This window comes from Mustelus asterias, chromosome 2 (assembly GCF_964213995.1).
Source record: "Mustelus asterias chromosome 2, sMusAst1.hap1.1, whole genome shotgun sequence".
In the NCBI taxonomy this organism is placed as follows: Eukaryota; Metazoa; Chordata; class Chondrichthyes; order Carcharhiniformes; family Triakidae; genus Mustelus; species Mustelus asterias.
The window spans coordinates 88694169-88709558 of NC_135802.1; the positions used below are offsets into that span (position 1 = coordinate 88694169).

At 44.5% G+C, this 15390-nt stretch overlaps 1 protein-coding gene and 1 non-coding gene across 3 annotated transcripts in view; one reads left to right on the top strand and one right to left on the bottom strand.

Moving 5' to 3' along the window:
- agmo (alkylglycerol monooxygenase) overlaps nucleotides 1-15390 on the bottom strand; it is a 331096-nt gene that overhangs the window by 282396 nt on the left and 33310 nt on the right. The window lies entirely within an intron of this gene.
- Nucleotides 12935-13126, top strand: LOC144481687 (U2 spliceosomal RNA). The gene has a single exon (XR_013495758.1). It is a non-coding gene; the product is annotated as a U2 spliceosomal RNA (small nuclear RNA).

Here is a 15390-nt window from a genome sequence, read left to right on the forward strand (position 1 = left end):
TGAGTAGTACCCAGCAGTACTGGCAGAGCCTCCAAGCCGTTTGTGCGTATGCCTTTTCATTGGCAATAATGCATGGGCTGGAAAGAAATCTAGCAAGGGAAATGAAACAACGCGAACTGCAAAATAATGCACATCCAAAATTATTGAATCAGCAATAGCAACACAAACTGTAACTGAGGCTCCAATTATAATGGAATCACCACACTTTCCTCCAAGAAGGGAGAGGTGGAACATCCATGGAATTTCTATCGATCACCATTGTAACTTCAGCACAAGATCTATAGAAACCCCAGAGATTTACACCATTTCATCGGCATTTCTGTTAATGTCTTGCTGAATTAAAGGTGAAATATCAGATAAGCCTTTGAAGATCATCAGGTAATGGGGTTTAGAACAAGAAAAGACCGTTTGCTCCACCAACCTTGCTCATTTCACAGTCAGTGTGTGCCTATCTCAATCGTTAATTTCCTCCTTGTCCCCACCTCCCTTGATCCCTGCGCTCTATTTCTAAAGCACATGTAAATCAAACCATTCTGGGAATATCTGCAGGACCCTGATATTTTGAACGAACTCTTGGGATTTTAAAAATGTTATATTTATTTAAATATAATCATGCCATTTTTATTCTCCTCGATCCCTCCACAATTACCCAACAATGTGGAAAATTGCCCAGGAATGTCCTGCACACAAAAAGCAGGACAAAACCAACCCGGCCAATTACCGCCCAATCAGTCTACTCTCGATCATCAGTAAAGTGATGGAAGGGGTCATCAACAGTGCTATCAAGCAGCACCTGCTCAGCAATAGCCTGCTCAGTGACGCCCAGTTTGGGTTTCGCCCGGGTCACTCAGCTCCTGATCTCATTACAGCCTTGGTTCAAACATGGGCAAAAGAGCTGAATTCCAGAGGTGAGGCAAGAGTGACAGCCCTTGACATCAAGGCCGCATTTGACCGAGTGTGGCATCAAGGAGCCTCGCGAAACAGGAATCAATGGGTATCGGGGGCAAACTCTCTGCTGGTTGGAGTCATAGCTGGTAGATAGGAAGATGGTTGTGGTTGTGGAGGGTGGGTCATCTCAGCTCCAGGACATCTCTACAGGATAGTATCGTAGGCCCAACAATCTTCAGCTGCTTCATCGATGACTGTCCCTCCATCATAAGGTCAGAAGTGGGGATGTTTGCCGATGATTGCACAATGTTCAGCACCATTCGTGACTCCTCACATGCAGAAGCAGTCCATCTTCAAATGCAACAAGATCTGGACAATATCCAGGCTTGGGCTGACAAGTGGCAAGTAACATTCGCGCCACACAAAAGCCAGGCAACGATCATCACCAATAAGAGACACTCTAACCACCGCCCCTTGACATTCAATGGTGTTACCATCACTGAATCCCCCACTGTCAACATCCTTGGGGTTACCATTGACCAGAAACTCAACTGGACTCACCACATTAACACAGTGGCTACAAGAGCAGGTCAGAGACTAGGAATACTGTGATGAGTAACTCACCTCCTCACTCCCCAAAGCCTGTCGCACCATCTACAAGGCACAAGTCAGGAGTGTAATGGAATACTCCCCACTTGCCTGGATGGGTGCAGCTCCAACAACACTCAAGAAGCTCAACACCGTCCAGGATAAAGCAGCCCACTTGATTGGCATCACATCGACAAACATTCAATCTTTCCACCACCAACGCTCAGTAGCAGCAGTGTGTACTATCTACAAGATGCACTGCAGCAATTCACCAAAGATCCTTAGACAGCACCTTCCAAACCCATGACCATTTCCATCTAGAAGGACAAGGGCAGCAGATACATGGGAACACCACCACCTGCAAGTTCGCCTCCAAGCCACTCAACATCCTGACTTGGAAATATATTGCCGTTCCTTTGCAGTCGCTGGGTCAAAATCCTGGAATTCTCTCCCTAACGGCATTGTGGGACAACCCACAGAAAATAGACTGTAGCGATTCAAGGCGGCAGCTCATCACCACCTTCTCAAGGACAACTAGGGATGGGTAATAAATGCTGGCCAGCCAGCGATGCCCATGTCCCACGAATGAATAAAATCAAAAATTGGAAGTGTGATTTCTCACGAAGATTTGGTTCACTGAAATAATGAATAAAACATAAAGGGAAAAGATTAGCAGAAAAACTTTAGGAATATTTCAGTTATGCAATGGGTTCTGAATGTGACTGAACAGAAAGTAAAACTAAAGGTGGAAGTCTGGGATCTGCTAGAAAACAGGTATCAATCTCCAAAGGTTTGCAAAAAGCAAGAGGTGTTTTCTCCCTCTCTCTCTGGAGTTTTATTGTTTGAAGACATGTCTTTCTCTGGAGGCTACTGCCTGAGAATCAGAAGACAGGCATCTCTCTGTGTCTCTGTCCAGAGGTATTAAAATGCTGGAGGATTGGCAACTCATGTAAACTTTTATGTTTTGCTAACTGATGCTGAAGAGGAGTTTACATCTATGGGGATATTGCTTAGATTGGAACTGATAGAGATAGCTAGCAGTTAAGAATTATCTCTCGTATGTTTTAAGTATTTCAATTGGTAAAAGTTATGCTAATTACTTTTGTTACTGTTAAACAACATTGATAAATAAAGTTTGTTTTCATAAACACTTCCCAGTGGGTCAATAGAATCACACCTGAAGCGAAACACCTTATGCTCACACTCACGCCAAAAATCAAAAATAGTTGGGGTCGAGTCTACTTCATAATATGCCGTGGAGTTTCTGATCTGGTCCCAAACAGATCTCAGCCACTAACATGAAAAGTGCAACCAGAGAATGGGATGAAAAATCATAAGCTGGCTGCTCTCAGTCACCTAGAGCCAACAATTACATGGGCGGCACGATGGATAGCACTGCTGCCTCACAGCGCCAGGACCCGGGTTCGATTCCCGGCTTGGGTCACTGTCTGTGCAGAGTCTACACATTCTCCCGTGTCTGCGTGGGTTTCCTCCGGGTGCTCCGGTTTCCTCCCACAGTCTGAAGATGTGCGGGTTAGGTGGATTGGCCAAGAGAAAGTTGCCCCTTAGTGTGAGGGGGACTAGCAGGGTAAATGCATGGGGTTATGGGGATAGGGCCTGGGTGGGATTGTGGTCAGTACATACTCGATGGGCCGAATGACCTCCTTCTGTACTGTAGGTTCTATGATCTAGAACAGCACGAGAGAAGAGTGGAAGTGGATTGTTTGCAGTTGGGTTTTAATGACCAGAAGTAAACAAGAAACGGATAAAGCGTAGAAGAAGCATTTGTCCTCAAATTAAAATGGAATTTTTAAAAAAAAACATCAGATGAAGCATGCAATGCATCACTTTGCTGTGTATCATTGTAGTGACACATTGGCAGCACTAAAGATCTGCTGGTTCCAGCCCTGAAGAGTCATCCAGACTCAAAACTTTGGCTCTATTCTCTCTTCACAGATGCTGTCTGACCTGCTGACATTTTCCAGCATTTTCTGTTTTAGTTTCAGATTCCAGCATCCACAGTAATTTGCTTTTATCTTAGTGTTTAATTCACTGCCAATTCTCTTCCAGAAACGCCTACCCTGAAGTATTGTTCTTCTCTCCGACAGAATTTCCATTTGATTCTTTTGTCCTGTCCACCTTCATTGCTCCTGGTGTTTGACAAAGAGCTCTGATGAAGAGTCATCCAGACTTGAAACATTGGCTCTATTCCCTCTCCACACATGTTGTCAAACTTGCTCAGAGTTTCTAACATTTTCTGCTTTTGTTGCTGGTTCCAGGTCTTGCTACCCCCATTGCAGCAGATAAAAATAAACAATGCTCCCTTAACATGATGTTTTACTCGATCTGATAATGTTTTGTCTGGTAAGTTGTATACCAATTCCCTAATGGTCAATTGGGGTAGATGCTTTCATCTCCTAGTGAACTTGGTTAAAGAGTGTCTTATCCTGTGATCATGCATCTAATCAATCTAACATCATTTGTAGTCTATGTGCCAGCGAATCTAACTTCGTTGATGGTCTATCAGCTATGAAGTAAACTTTCCCATTCCGGTGAAGACAGGGTAGGGGTTGGAGGTTGGGAAAATTAAGGATGGCAATTTTGGGATAGCTCCCCCACACATCCATGCCTCTGGGGGCGTTTCATAGGAGCGAACAATGATCCGGGTCAGCTGCCTACTCCACAGGGCAATTAAAGCTCCACTTAAAGACAGCAGGCTGGGTAGTCATTGGAGTCAGAGTTTCCTGCCCCACTTTTCGGGTTGCAGAGATGAAAGACTGCAACCACATTCAACACCACCCCTGCAGAGGGGTTTTCCCTCCTCCCTGATGTCCCTGCCGCCTTTTGTGATGATTTCAATGCAGGCAACTGAGGGCTCCTGCATGTTGAGGCACCCTCATGCTCTCTTGCCTGCCTCAGCCACACTAATTTCTCCCAAAATGGGCTGCTGGCCTGTTGATTTAGGTACCCATCCTCCATCCCTAAAAAGGGAGGCAAGCAAGAAGGTGGCCAATTCAGAGGTTGCTTCTTGGCTGGGTGCACCTGCCAATAAGGACTCCGCCCCAGGGGTCTGACGTTAAAGCTCCCAAAGCTGCCAGGAAACTCATCCCTATTTATTTGATCAGTCTAAAGGACTACAGTTGTCTGATTCTTCTAGTGAGCTAATCGTCTTGATCTGCTGATTTAGGTGGTATTCTTGTGGTTTTGAACGGATTAATCCAATTTCATTGTTGCGTTCTCAGCTAATTTACCTTCCTAATTTCAGCACTCCAAATCCAAATCTCAAGTCCAAAAACATTTGTTACTGGGCATAATAGTACTTTCTCAACTGGAATGATCATTTAAAAGGCACTGCTTGCCCAGAAGCAGATTCATTTCTCATTCATCTAAATGGAAAGAAAAGAGTTAGTGGAATAGTTCTTTCATTGGAATCATTCTTAGACGGTACTATAATTGACCCATTATTGGATTCGCAGACATAAATCCACTGAAAACTATAGCATATGCGACAGACGAAGGAGGAAGGACACAAATACAAACGTTGCCAGAGGTATGGCTTGAATAGATCTTCATGATATATGAAGATCAAACAAGGATGAAGAATTTGTAGGAAATATTTTTTTTTAATGTCATATTTCCTTTCCATTTCTCTCAATATCCAAGGCAAATTTGTGTTAGAGATGATGAGTACATATGCATTTACAGACTGCTGTTCCTTGGTTAAAGTGATTCAAGACATAATGAATTCAGCAATTAAAATCGATTAAAAATCAAGATCAAGAACACCATAAAGGATGGAGAGAACATGGCACAGCCTAAACAAGCATGAGAAAAATAGACAGAATTATTAGTAAAAATGTGAGGAATAATTTATCTATAGTACATTTGTAACTCAGGTGATTTCAGTCCAAATCAATCATTTAAGTGTTATTTACATGTAATAACTATACTGATTGATGTGCAGGGAATGCTGTTTAGCCACCCCATTTCAGATAAAGTGCATTGTACACAACCAATTGACCAACTTGCCTCAAGAGGTACACGCCTAAAAAGGACTTTGCACGCAAACCTGCCCTATTCTTGATTTTAGATACAACACGCGAGTGTTAGCCCTTGCAAAAATGACCCAGGGGCAGGATGCAGCCAGGGAACTGGCATGCCAGCCAGCTGGGCTATTTTTCACTCCCATCCAGCACTGGTCCCAGCTCCTGTGATTATTAAAAATCAAGCCCTGTATTCCAGTACACACCACCAGCTTCTCTTCACTCTGCTATTGTTTTGAGTCATGGGCAGAATTTTACTTTCTCCTGGACTCCACTACTTCTGATGTATTTCGACTTTTCTTCTACCACTGCTTTCTGCAGAGAATGTATCGATTGCCAGTGCTACACAAAGTAACCTGCTCCTACTGGGTTCCATGGACTCTTTCTGCTCCGACTCCTCTAAACGGGATTTCACACTCCGTTCTGATCTCACTTTGATCTATTCCAGTTAGCTTCTGACATGCTCTGGACACACTCTACAATCTGCTGCTTTCGACTTCAATCTGGTGGACACTGAACGTGGTCTGTTCCACATCCTTAAGAACCACGGCATCATGCTCTGCTTTGACATGTTAAATCAGCTTAAGGTTTGTTGCTACTTCCAAATTTGTACACTCTTCATCATCCTACAGCCACTTCTCAAACCAGTTCTCTCTCTTCACAATTTTGTTGATTTACCCTTCAACCTCTCCTGGTTCCTTGGTCTTCACTATTCTTCACCCTGAAGTATCATTCTCATCATGCCTTGCTCTTCTGCTAGTCCACTGGGAGGTGGTAGTGTTGTGGTATTGTCACTGGGTTAGTAATCTAGAGACCCAGGGTAATGGTCCGGGTACTACAGCAGAATCTAAATTCAATAAAAATCTGCAATTAAAAGTCTAATGATGACCATGAAACCATTGGTGACGGTCATAAAAACACATTTGGTTCACTAATGTCCTTCAGGGAAGGATATCTGCTATCTTCATGGGGTCTGGCCTACATGCGCCTCCAGATACATATCAATGTGACTGACTCTTAAATACCCTCTAAACTGGGCTGGAGGTTGGTTAGCCCAGTTGGCTGGACAGCTGGTTCATGATGCAGAGTGACACCAACAGTTGGGATTCAATTTCCGTAACGGCTGATGTTATTCATGTAGGCCTTGCCTTCTCAACCTTGCCCCTCACCTGAAAGGTGCTGACCCTCAGATTAAATCACCACCGGTCAGTTCTTTCTCTCAAAAAAGGAGAAGAGCCTCTGGTCATCTGGCACTTTGGTGATTTTCATTTTTAAAATGGCCAAGCAAGCCCCTCAGTCATTCGGGAAGGCGATAAATGCTGGCCCAGCCACTGATGTCCACATCGCATGAATGGACTTTAACAAAGAGGTTGTGCAGGAATCTTTGAATGGCATCAAGATAGATAAGTCGCCGGGTCCGGATGGGATGTACCCCAGGTTACTGTGGGAGGCGAGGGAAGAGATTGCAGAGCCTCTGGCGATGATCTTTGCGTCGTCGATGGAAACGGGAGAGGTGCCGGAGGATTGGAGGATTGCGGATGTGGTTCCTATTTTCAAGAAGGGGAATAGGGATAGCCCAGGAAATTACCGACCGGTGAGTCTAACCTCAGTGGTTGGTAAGCTGATGGAGAAGATCCAGAGAGACAAGATTTATGAGCATTTAGAGAGGTTTAGTATGTTCAAGAATACTCAGCATGACTTTGTCAAAGGCAGATCGTGCCTTACGAGCCTGGTGGAGTTCTTCGAAAATGTGACGAAACACATTGACAAAAGGGAAAGCGGTAGATGTGGTTTATATGGATTTTAGCAAGGCGTTCGATAAGGTCCCCCATGCAAGGCTTCTCAAAAAAGTGAGGGGGCATGGGATCCAAGGGACTGCTGCCCTGTGGATCCAGAACTGGCTTGCCCAAAGGAGGCAGAGAGTGTGTATAGATGGGTCTTTTTCTAATTGGAGGTCGGTCACCAGTGGTGTGCCCCAGGGATCTGTTCTGGGACCCTTGCTGTTTGTCATTTTCATAAATGACCTGGATGAGGAAGTGGAGGGATGGGTTGGTAAGTTTGCCAACGACACGAAGGTTGGTGGGGTTGTGGATAGTCTGGAGGGATGTCAGAAGTTACAGAGGGACATAGATAGGATGCAAGACTGGGCGGAGAAGTGGCAGATGGACTTCAACCCAGATAAATGCGTCGTGGTCCATTTTGGCAGGTCGAATGGGATGAAGGAGTACAATATGAAGGGAAAGACTCTTAGTATGGTAGAGGATCAGAAGGACCTTGGGGTCCGGGTCCATAGGACTCTAAAATCGGCCCCGCAGGTGGAGGAGGTGGTTAAGAAGGCGTATGGTGTGCTGGCCTTTATCAATCGAGGGATTGAGTTTAGGAGCCCGGGGATAATGATGCAGCTATATAAGACCCTCGTCAGACCCCACTTGGAGTTCTGTGCTCAGTTCTGGTCGCCTCATTACAGGAAGGATGTGGAAAAGATTGAAAGGGTGCAGAGGAGATTTATAAGGATGTTGCCTGCATTGAGTGGCATGCCTTATGAGGATAGGCTGAGGGAGCTCGGTCTTTTCTCCTTGGAGAGACGTAGGATGAGAGGAGACCTAATAGAGGTATATAAGATGTTGAGAGGCATAGATCGGGTGGACTCTCAGAGGCTTTTTCCCAGGGTGGAAATGGTTGCTACGAGAGGACACAGGTTTAAGGTGCTGGGGGGTAGATACAGGGGAAATGTTAGGGGGAAGTTTTTCACACAGAGGGTGGTGGGCGAGTGGAATCGGCTGCCGTCAGTGGTGGTGGAGGCAAACTCAATAGGGTCTTTTAAGAGACTCCTGGATGAGTACATGGGACTTAATAGGATGGAGGGTTATAGGTAGGCCTAAAAGGTAGGGATATGTTCGGCACAACTTGTGGGGCCGAAGGGCCTGTTTTGTGCTGTAGTTTTCTATGTTTCTATGAATTGAGAACAATACTTAGCACCACCATAAACATCCTCCAAAACCAGGATCAACCTCTGCTCAACCATGCCACACTCCTTGGTCTTCTGATTCCATAAAGATTCTGCCTGTCAATTGGTTAAAAAAAAACCTCTCCACAGAAGGCTCCTAAACTTGGATAGGAAGCCACGCAGTTTGCACATTCATTCTGATCAGCTGCAGGCTCTCAAATTTTATCTTTGGACAGGTCCTTTTTTTGTCCTGTCCTCTTATGATACATCTCACACTGGCCACTCTTTATACTTAATAACCCACTGATCCTGTATAAGTGCTAAATTGCCACCAATTTCAATTTGAAATGCCTCTGAACTTGGGAGTCAATCATTGAAGCTGCCAAAACCCCTTTCCCAAACAGTGTGGGACAGCCTCCCCAGTGAGTCAGCAAAGAAATCTGTGCTGTTTGTCCAAGCTGGAAGTAAATACAACTCCCAGGTTCAAGGGCAGCATTTAGGTAAACTCTCGTCATGTATCCAAAATGGTACGCAAACTTTTAGCTCAGTAAATTCCTTTAGAATCGCTGGCTCAGATTTACTGATTAGTGTCAGAACAGTTCCAACTGTTACTACTCACAGGAAAAATGCATACACTCACTTGGCAGCATTATTTAACGCCAGACTTCCAATGCTGGCCGCTGCCTGAAGCCTCCATTGCAGAAAACTAGGTAGGCCTCGGAGGCCAAGCCACACCCCAAACCCCCCCCACCCTCCCCTCAACACCTCCCTCCCCACAACCTCCCCATGACTTCTTACGGCAGTAGCTGCCATATTCTGGTAAATAAGAGTTTAATCACAGAATCCCTATGGCGCAGAAAGAGGCTATCCAGCCCATCAAGTCTGCACCGACTCTCCGAACGAGCATCCTACCCAGGCCCTCCCCTTTGCCCTATCCCCATAACTTGGCGCATTTACCAATCCACCTAACCTACACATCTTTGGACACTAAGGGACAAGTTAGCATGGCCCATCCACCGAACCGGCACATCTTTGGATTGAGAGAGGAAACCAGTGCACCAGGAGGAAACCCACGCAGACACGGGCAGAATGTGCAAACTCCACACTTTCCCCCATCTGAAGGTGGCAGTTGCCTCCCATGAGAGACTGTGCCAGCTGTTGGCCCATTATGAGTGCAGAAACCACAGGAACAGAGGTGGGTGATGTTATGACCACACCCTGCTAACACGCTGGGTACAACTGAGACTGGACTGACATATACCCACTGCACCCCCTCACCCCCACAAACCCCCCCATCCCCACTTCCTGGACAGGGTCGGGTCCTGGAATGAGGTTTCACTCTTGGTTTCCAATCTATGATTGAAAATCCAGCCTGTGAGGTGTTAATGGATATCAGATATGTAATTGCAAAGAAATGATTAATCATATTAAACAGTATAGGAAGGAGTTAGGTTACTGACAATCCACTTGCATGTTGCATGATGGTTTAAATGTCACAGCACTCACTGAAGCAAGTGAGAAAATGCCACCAAGCAGTTACTGTTTTTACTATCTAAAAGAAGCTAGCAGGGATAAACACTTTGTAAAGTACTTATCTCTGAGCGAGTTCCATAGCAGCTGCCAAGAGGATCCCCAAATCCACATTTGAAATTGTCATTTGGAGTACCTGATACATTAAATTAAATCTCCAGTACCACCTGAGACAGTTTTCTTAACGCACTTCAATGCATTTTCATAGAAAAGAACAAAACTTGGCATGGACTTCCCCTGCTAACTCCATCTGCACTTCAAATACAGCAAATTTTGCCTCAGTATTAGATTAGTCATCTCTTGTGTAACAACTGTGCAGTTATTTTCATTAAATTCAAATGATAATATTCATACAAATGCCATGGAAGAAAAATATGTTCAATAAAATTTCGAAGGAAATACAATATCAGATTGAAACATGGCAAGAAAAAACTGCTTTCACATGAGGTAACTCATTAGAAACCTTAACATTTTACTTAAACAAGCATCATGGGACAGATTTTGTTTTTTATATTCAGCTTGAAGTGAAAATCAGACTTAAGGATCATGTGTACATAATGAAATTAAACTATTTTTCAAATTAATTTAAATTGCAGAAGTGAAATTGTCTATGCCAACTCTTTCTCCTCGTCCTCTCATTGGGGGTGCAATGAGAAGAATTCCTCCTCCTCAAATCCAAACAAAACTCTCATTTTGTAATCAACATGCGAGCAGCAATTTAATTTGTTCTTATTTGGAGATTAAGATGCAAATAACATACGGTAAGCAAACCAAGCAGCTGACGATAAGACTTTCTAACTGTAAGGAGTAATGGTAGATTAGAAAGATTACAGTCCATCATTCAGAGTAACAGACATGTTCAATCTTCATGGTGCTGAAGATAACAATAGTTTTAACTTCTGGGCAATTCTGTTTCTATTTGCCATTTGATTCCATTCACATTTTTTTCAGACAGTTGCTTTATGTATTTAGAACCATAGAATCCTTACAGTACAGAAGGAGGCCATTCGGCCCATCGAGTCTGCACCGACTCTCTGAAAGAGCGTCCTACCCAAGCCCATCCCTGTAACCCCTCGCATGCGCCCTGCTAATTCCCCTCACCTATGTATCCTGGGACATTAAGGGACAATTTAGCATAGATAACCAGTCCAGCCAACCTGCACATCTGATTTTGTCAATAAAACATTGCTCTTTGGAAAGTTAAAATACTCAAAGCAATGATATCTTTTTTTTAATTGTATTAATGCAATGGTATACTTTGTTACATTCACACGATATGGACTCATGCGCCGGAATTCTACTGCCTCACCCGCCACAGAATCGGAGTGGACAAGGGGTGGACAACGGAAATGTCCATTGACCTCAGATGGGAATTTCCGGTCTCGCTTGAGCAAGGCCGTAAAATCGCACCCATGGAGTCTTAATTCAAAATAATCATTTTACCTTAAAGAAAAATGGAGAATGAACACCATCACATGTTTTAATCATCATTTTTCAAACAAACTGGTGCTGAAACATTAGGTCATCTTTTCTTTTCTGTCAATATGCACTCAATTCCATAAGGCCCTGGAGCTAATCTCCATTTCGGGACAAAACAGTAAAACGCACACAAACTTTGGGATAAAAATGCAACAAACCATTCTTCAATGTCTGCCCGTATCAAAATAATTAAAGAAACTGGTTCAAAATGCTTCTTGCAGACCTGTTGGCTTTGGATTGGAATTCCAAAGAATGGGTATGAAAAAAAACCTTATTCTGTCACAATGATGACCTGATTAGATGAAATTGAGACACTATTGTGCGTTAATGATCCAATCATCATAAACCAATTGTAACAACAATAAAAACTGCGACATGGTAGCACAGTGGTTAGCACTGCTGCTTCACAGCTCCAGGGACCTGGTTTCGATTCCCGGCTTGGGTCACTGTCTGTGTGGAGTTTGCACATTCTCCTCGTGTCTGCGTGGGTTTCCTCCCACAGTCCAAAGATGTGCGGGTTAGGTTGATTGGCCATGCTAAAAAATTGTCCTTAGTGTCCTGGGATGCGTAGGTTAGAGGGATTAGTGGGTAAATATCTAGGGATATGGGGGTAGGGCCTGGGTGGGATTGCGGTCGGTGCAGACTCGATGGGCTGAAGGGCCTCGTTCTGTGCTGGAGGATTTCTAAGAAAAGATATAAACTCTCTGTCAAATGACAGAACCGAGGTTTCTGATTAAGAACATTCAATAAGGCACACTTGTGAGGCAGTAGAGAGAAATATCCAGTTCAGCAAGGAAACAGGACTCTTTCTAAGATAAATCAGCAGACGTATAACTTGGGTTAAACTTTACCTATCCGCTTGTAGAACCAAACAAGTTTTTTTGCCACAGGGGCTCCACTGCATCTCGACTGCAGTGAAGCAAAATTCAAGCGATAAACTACTGAATACATCTTTGTCAACCTCCAGACTATTTCTTCAGTGGACCCAACAGGAATCACAGGTCTGAAACTTTTCAAGACTTCATCTTGGGAGAAGCAAGTGTGACAGTGAATTTTTGGAATTTCAAGACTTAAGTGCATGCTACTTCTCTTGTAATCATCTTTTCTTGAGTGGGTGTGTGCCTGTGTGATTGGGTGTGGTTATGAATACATTTTGGGTGTTCAGAATAAACATTTATCCTTTTCTAAAGGTTACAAGAAAATCTCTAATTTGCCTGTCTTTAACAGTTATCGCACAGGACTTGAACCACATTTTTTCTTTTTTAAAAATACATCCGTCTTTGTCCAGGTGAGGGCAGCAGAGCGGTGAAGCTGATTGGCTGTTGCAGGTAAGATTTGCATAGGCACAGTCACTGCTACCAGAAGGTGGTCTGTGGAGGAGCTTTTGTAAAAGGGACAGTAAGCGTCAAACACTACTTCAGTGTTTCCCTCCCTACCTACTCCTCTAACCAAAAACAAAGTCGCTTCTTGGCCTTTTGGCTAAGATCAAGTATAGTATCGACATCCTGCACTTGTTTGAAGTCATGAGGTTACACTAAGGCTTCATTTGAAGCAATTTTTAAAAGCGGCATCTTGGCCTTTTGGCTAAGATGCAAATGAGATCAAGCCTTGGAGGAGGTGCAATGCCTGCTCCAATCAGCTTGGATCATGTTGATCAAGCCCAGGATAGGAAGTGAGAACCCTGTCTTTTCAGCTTGGATCTGGAATGGCTCACTTGCTGAGACTCTGAATTGGACTTTGATTGGATTGAATTGGATATATAAACAAAAAAAACACAAACAAAGTCGTCGGGAGGACCACAAGCAAGGGAAAGGTGAGTTGAGATTATTTTATCCTTTTATCTGTATAAGGGCAGTATGGCAGTTAGGGCAGTGGTATGCTCCTCCTGCCAGATGTGGGAAATTAGGGAACAATCTAGTCTCCCTGACAACTTTGTCTGCAGGATGTGTGTCCAGTTGCAGCTCCTCGCAGACCGCATTGTTCGGTTGGAGCGGCAGGTAGATGCACTGCAGAGCATACAGAAGGCAAAGAGTGTGATAGACACTAGTTACAGGGAGGTTGTCACACCACAGGTTCAGACAGGTAGATGGGTGACCGCCAGGAGAGGCAGACAGTAGAGCAGGAGTCTCCTTTGGCTATTCCCCTTTCAAACAGGTATACCGTTTTGGATACTGTTGAGGGAAATAGCCTGCAAGTTGGAGATCCCAGCAGCAGCCAGGCTTGTGGCACCACAGCTGATTCTGTTGTAGAGCAGGGTTGGGCAAAGAACAAGCAAGCAGTAGTAATAGGGGACTCGCTAGTTAGATGCACAGACAGGCGTTTTTGTGGCTGCGATTGAGACTCCAGGATAGCGTGTTGCCTCCCTGGTGGCAGGGTCAGGGACGTCTCCGAGCAGTTGCAGGACATTCTTAAGGGCGAGGGTGAGCAGCTAGAGATTGTTGTATATATTGGTACCAATATGTAGGAAAAGGACTGAGGTCCTGAAGTGTGAATATAGAGTTAGGCAGAAGGCTAAAGTGCAGGACCTCGAAGGTAGTAATTTCTGGACTACTACCAACTGGTGCCACCTGCTAGTGAGAGTAGGAATAGGAAGATTAGGCAGATGAATGTGTGGCTTGAGAGCTGGTGCAGGGGGCAGGGATTCAGATTGTTGGATCATTGGGATCTCTTCTGGGGAAGGGGTGACCTGTTCAAGAGGGACGGGGTACACCTGAACTGGAGGGGGACTAATATCCTGGCAGGGAGATTTTCTAGAGCAACTCGGGAGGGTATAAACTAGTTTGGCAGGGGATGGGACCCAAAGCAATAGGGAGACAGAAGAGAAGGTTGAGGACAGCACAGAAGTTAAAGAGAGCACATTAAGTAGTAAAGGCAGTGTCAGTAATCGTAGTACCAGACAGATCAGGCAAAAGCAGAGCAGAGAGCGTGGGAAGTCCAGATTATACTGCATTTGTTTAAATGCAAGAGGTCTGACGGGCAAGGCAGATAAACTCAGGGCATGGATGGGTATATGGGACTGGGCTATTATAGCAATTACTAAAAGATGGCTAAGGGAGGGACAGGACTGGCAGCTCAATGTTCTAGGGTACAGATGCTATAGGAAAGATAGAACAGGAGGTAAGAGAGGAGGGGGAGTTGCACTTTTGATTAGGGAAACCATCATGGCAGTACTGCGAGGGGATATATCCAAGGTTTCGGCCACTGAGTCTATATGGGTAGAACTGAGAAATAAGAAGGGGGAAATCAGTTTGATTGGGTTATACTAGAGGCCCCCAAATAGTAAGCAGAAAATTGAGGAGCAAATATGTAAAGAGATTACAGATAGCTCCAAGAAAAATAGGGTGGTAATAGTAGGGGATTTTAACTTTTCCAACATTGACAGGGACGACCATAGTATTAGAGGCTTGGATGGAGAGAAATTTGTTGAGTGTATTCAGGAGGAATTTCTCATTCAATATGTGGATGGCCTGACTAGAGAGGGGGCAAAACTTGACCTAGAAACATAGAAAAACTACAGCACAAAACAGGCCCGTCGGCCCCACAAGTTGTGCCGAACATATCCCTACCTCCTAGGCCTACCTATAATCCGCCATCCTATTAAGTCCCAAAAGGTACTCATCCAGGACTCTCTTAAAGGACCCTAAGAACAAAGAGAACAAAGAACAAAGAACAGTACAGCACAGGAAACAGGCCCTTCGGCCCTCCAAGCCTGTGCCGCTCCTTGATCCAACTAGACCAATCGTTTGAATCCCTCTATTCCCAGGCTGCTCATGTGACTATCCAGGTAAGTCTTAAACGATGTCAGCGTGTCTGCCTCCACCACCTTACTTGGCAGCACATTCCAGGCCCCCACCACCCTCTGTGTAAAAAACATCCCTCTAATATCTGAGTTATACTTCGCCCCTCTCACCTTGG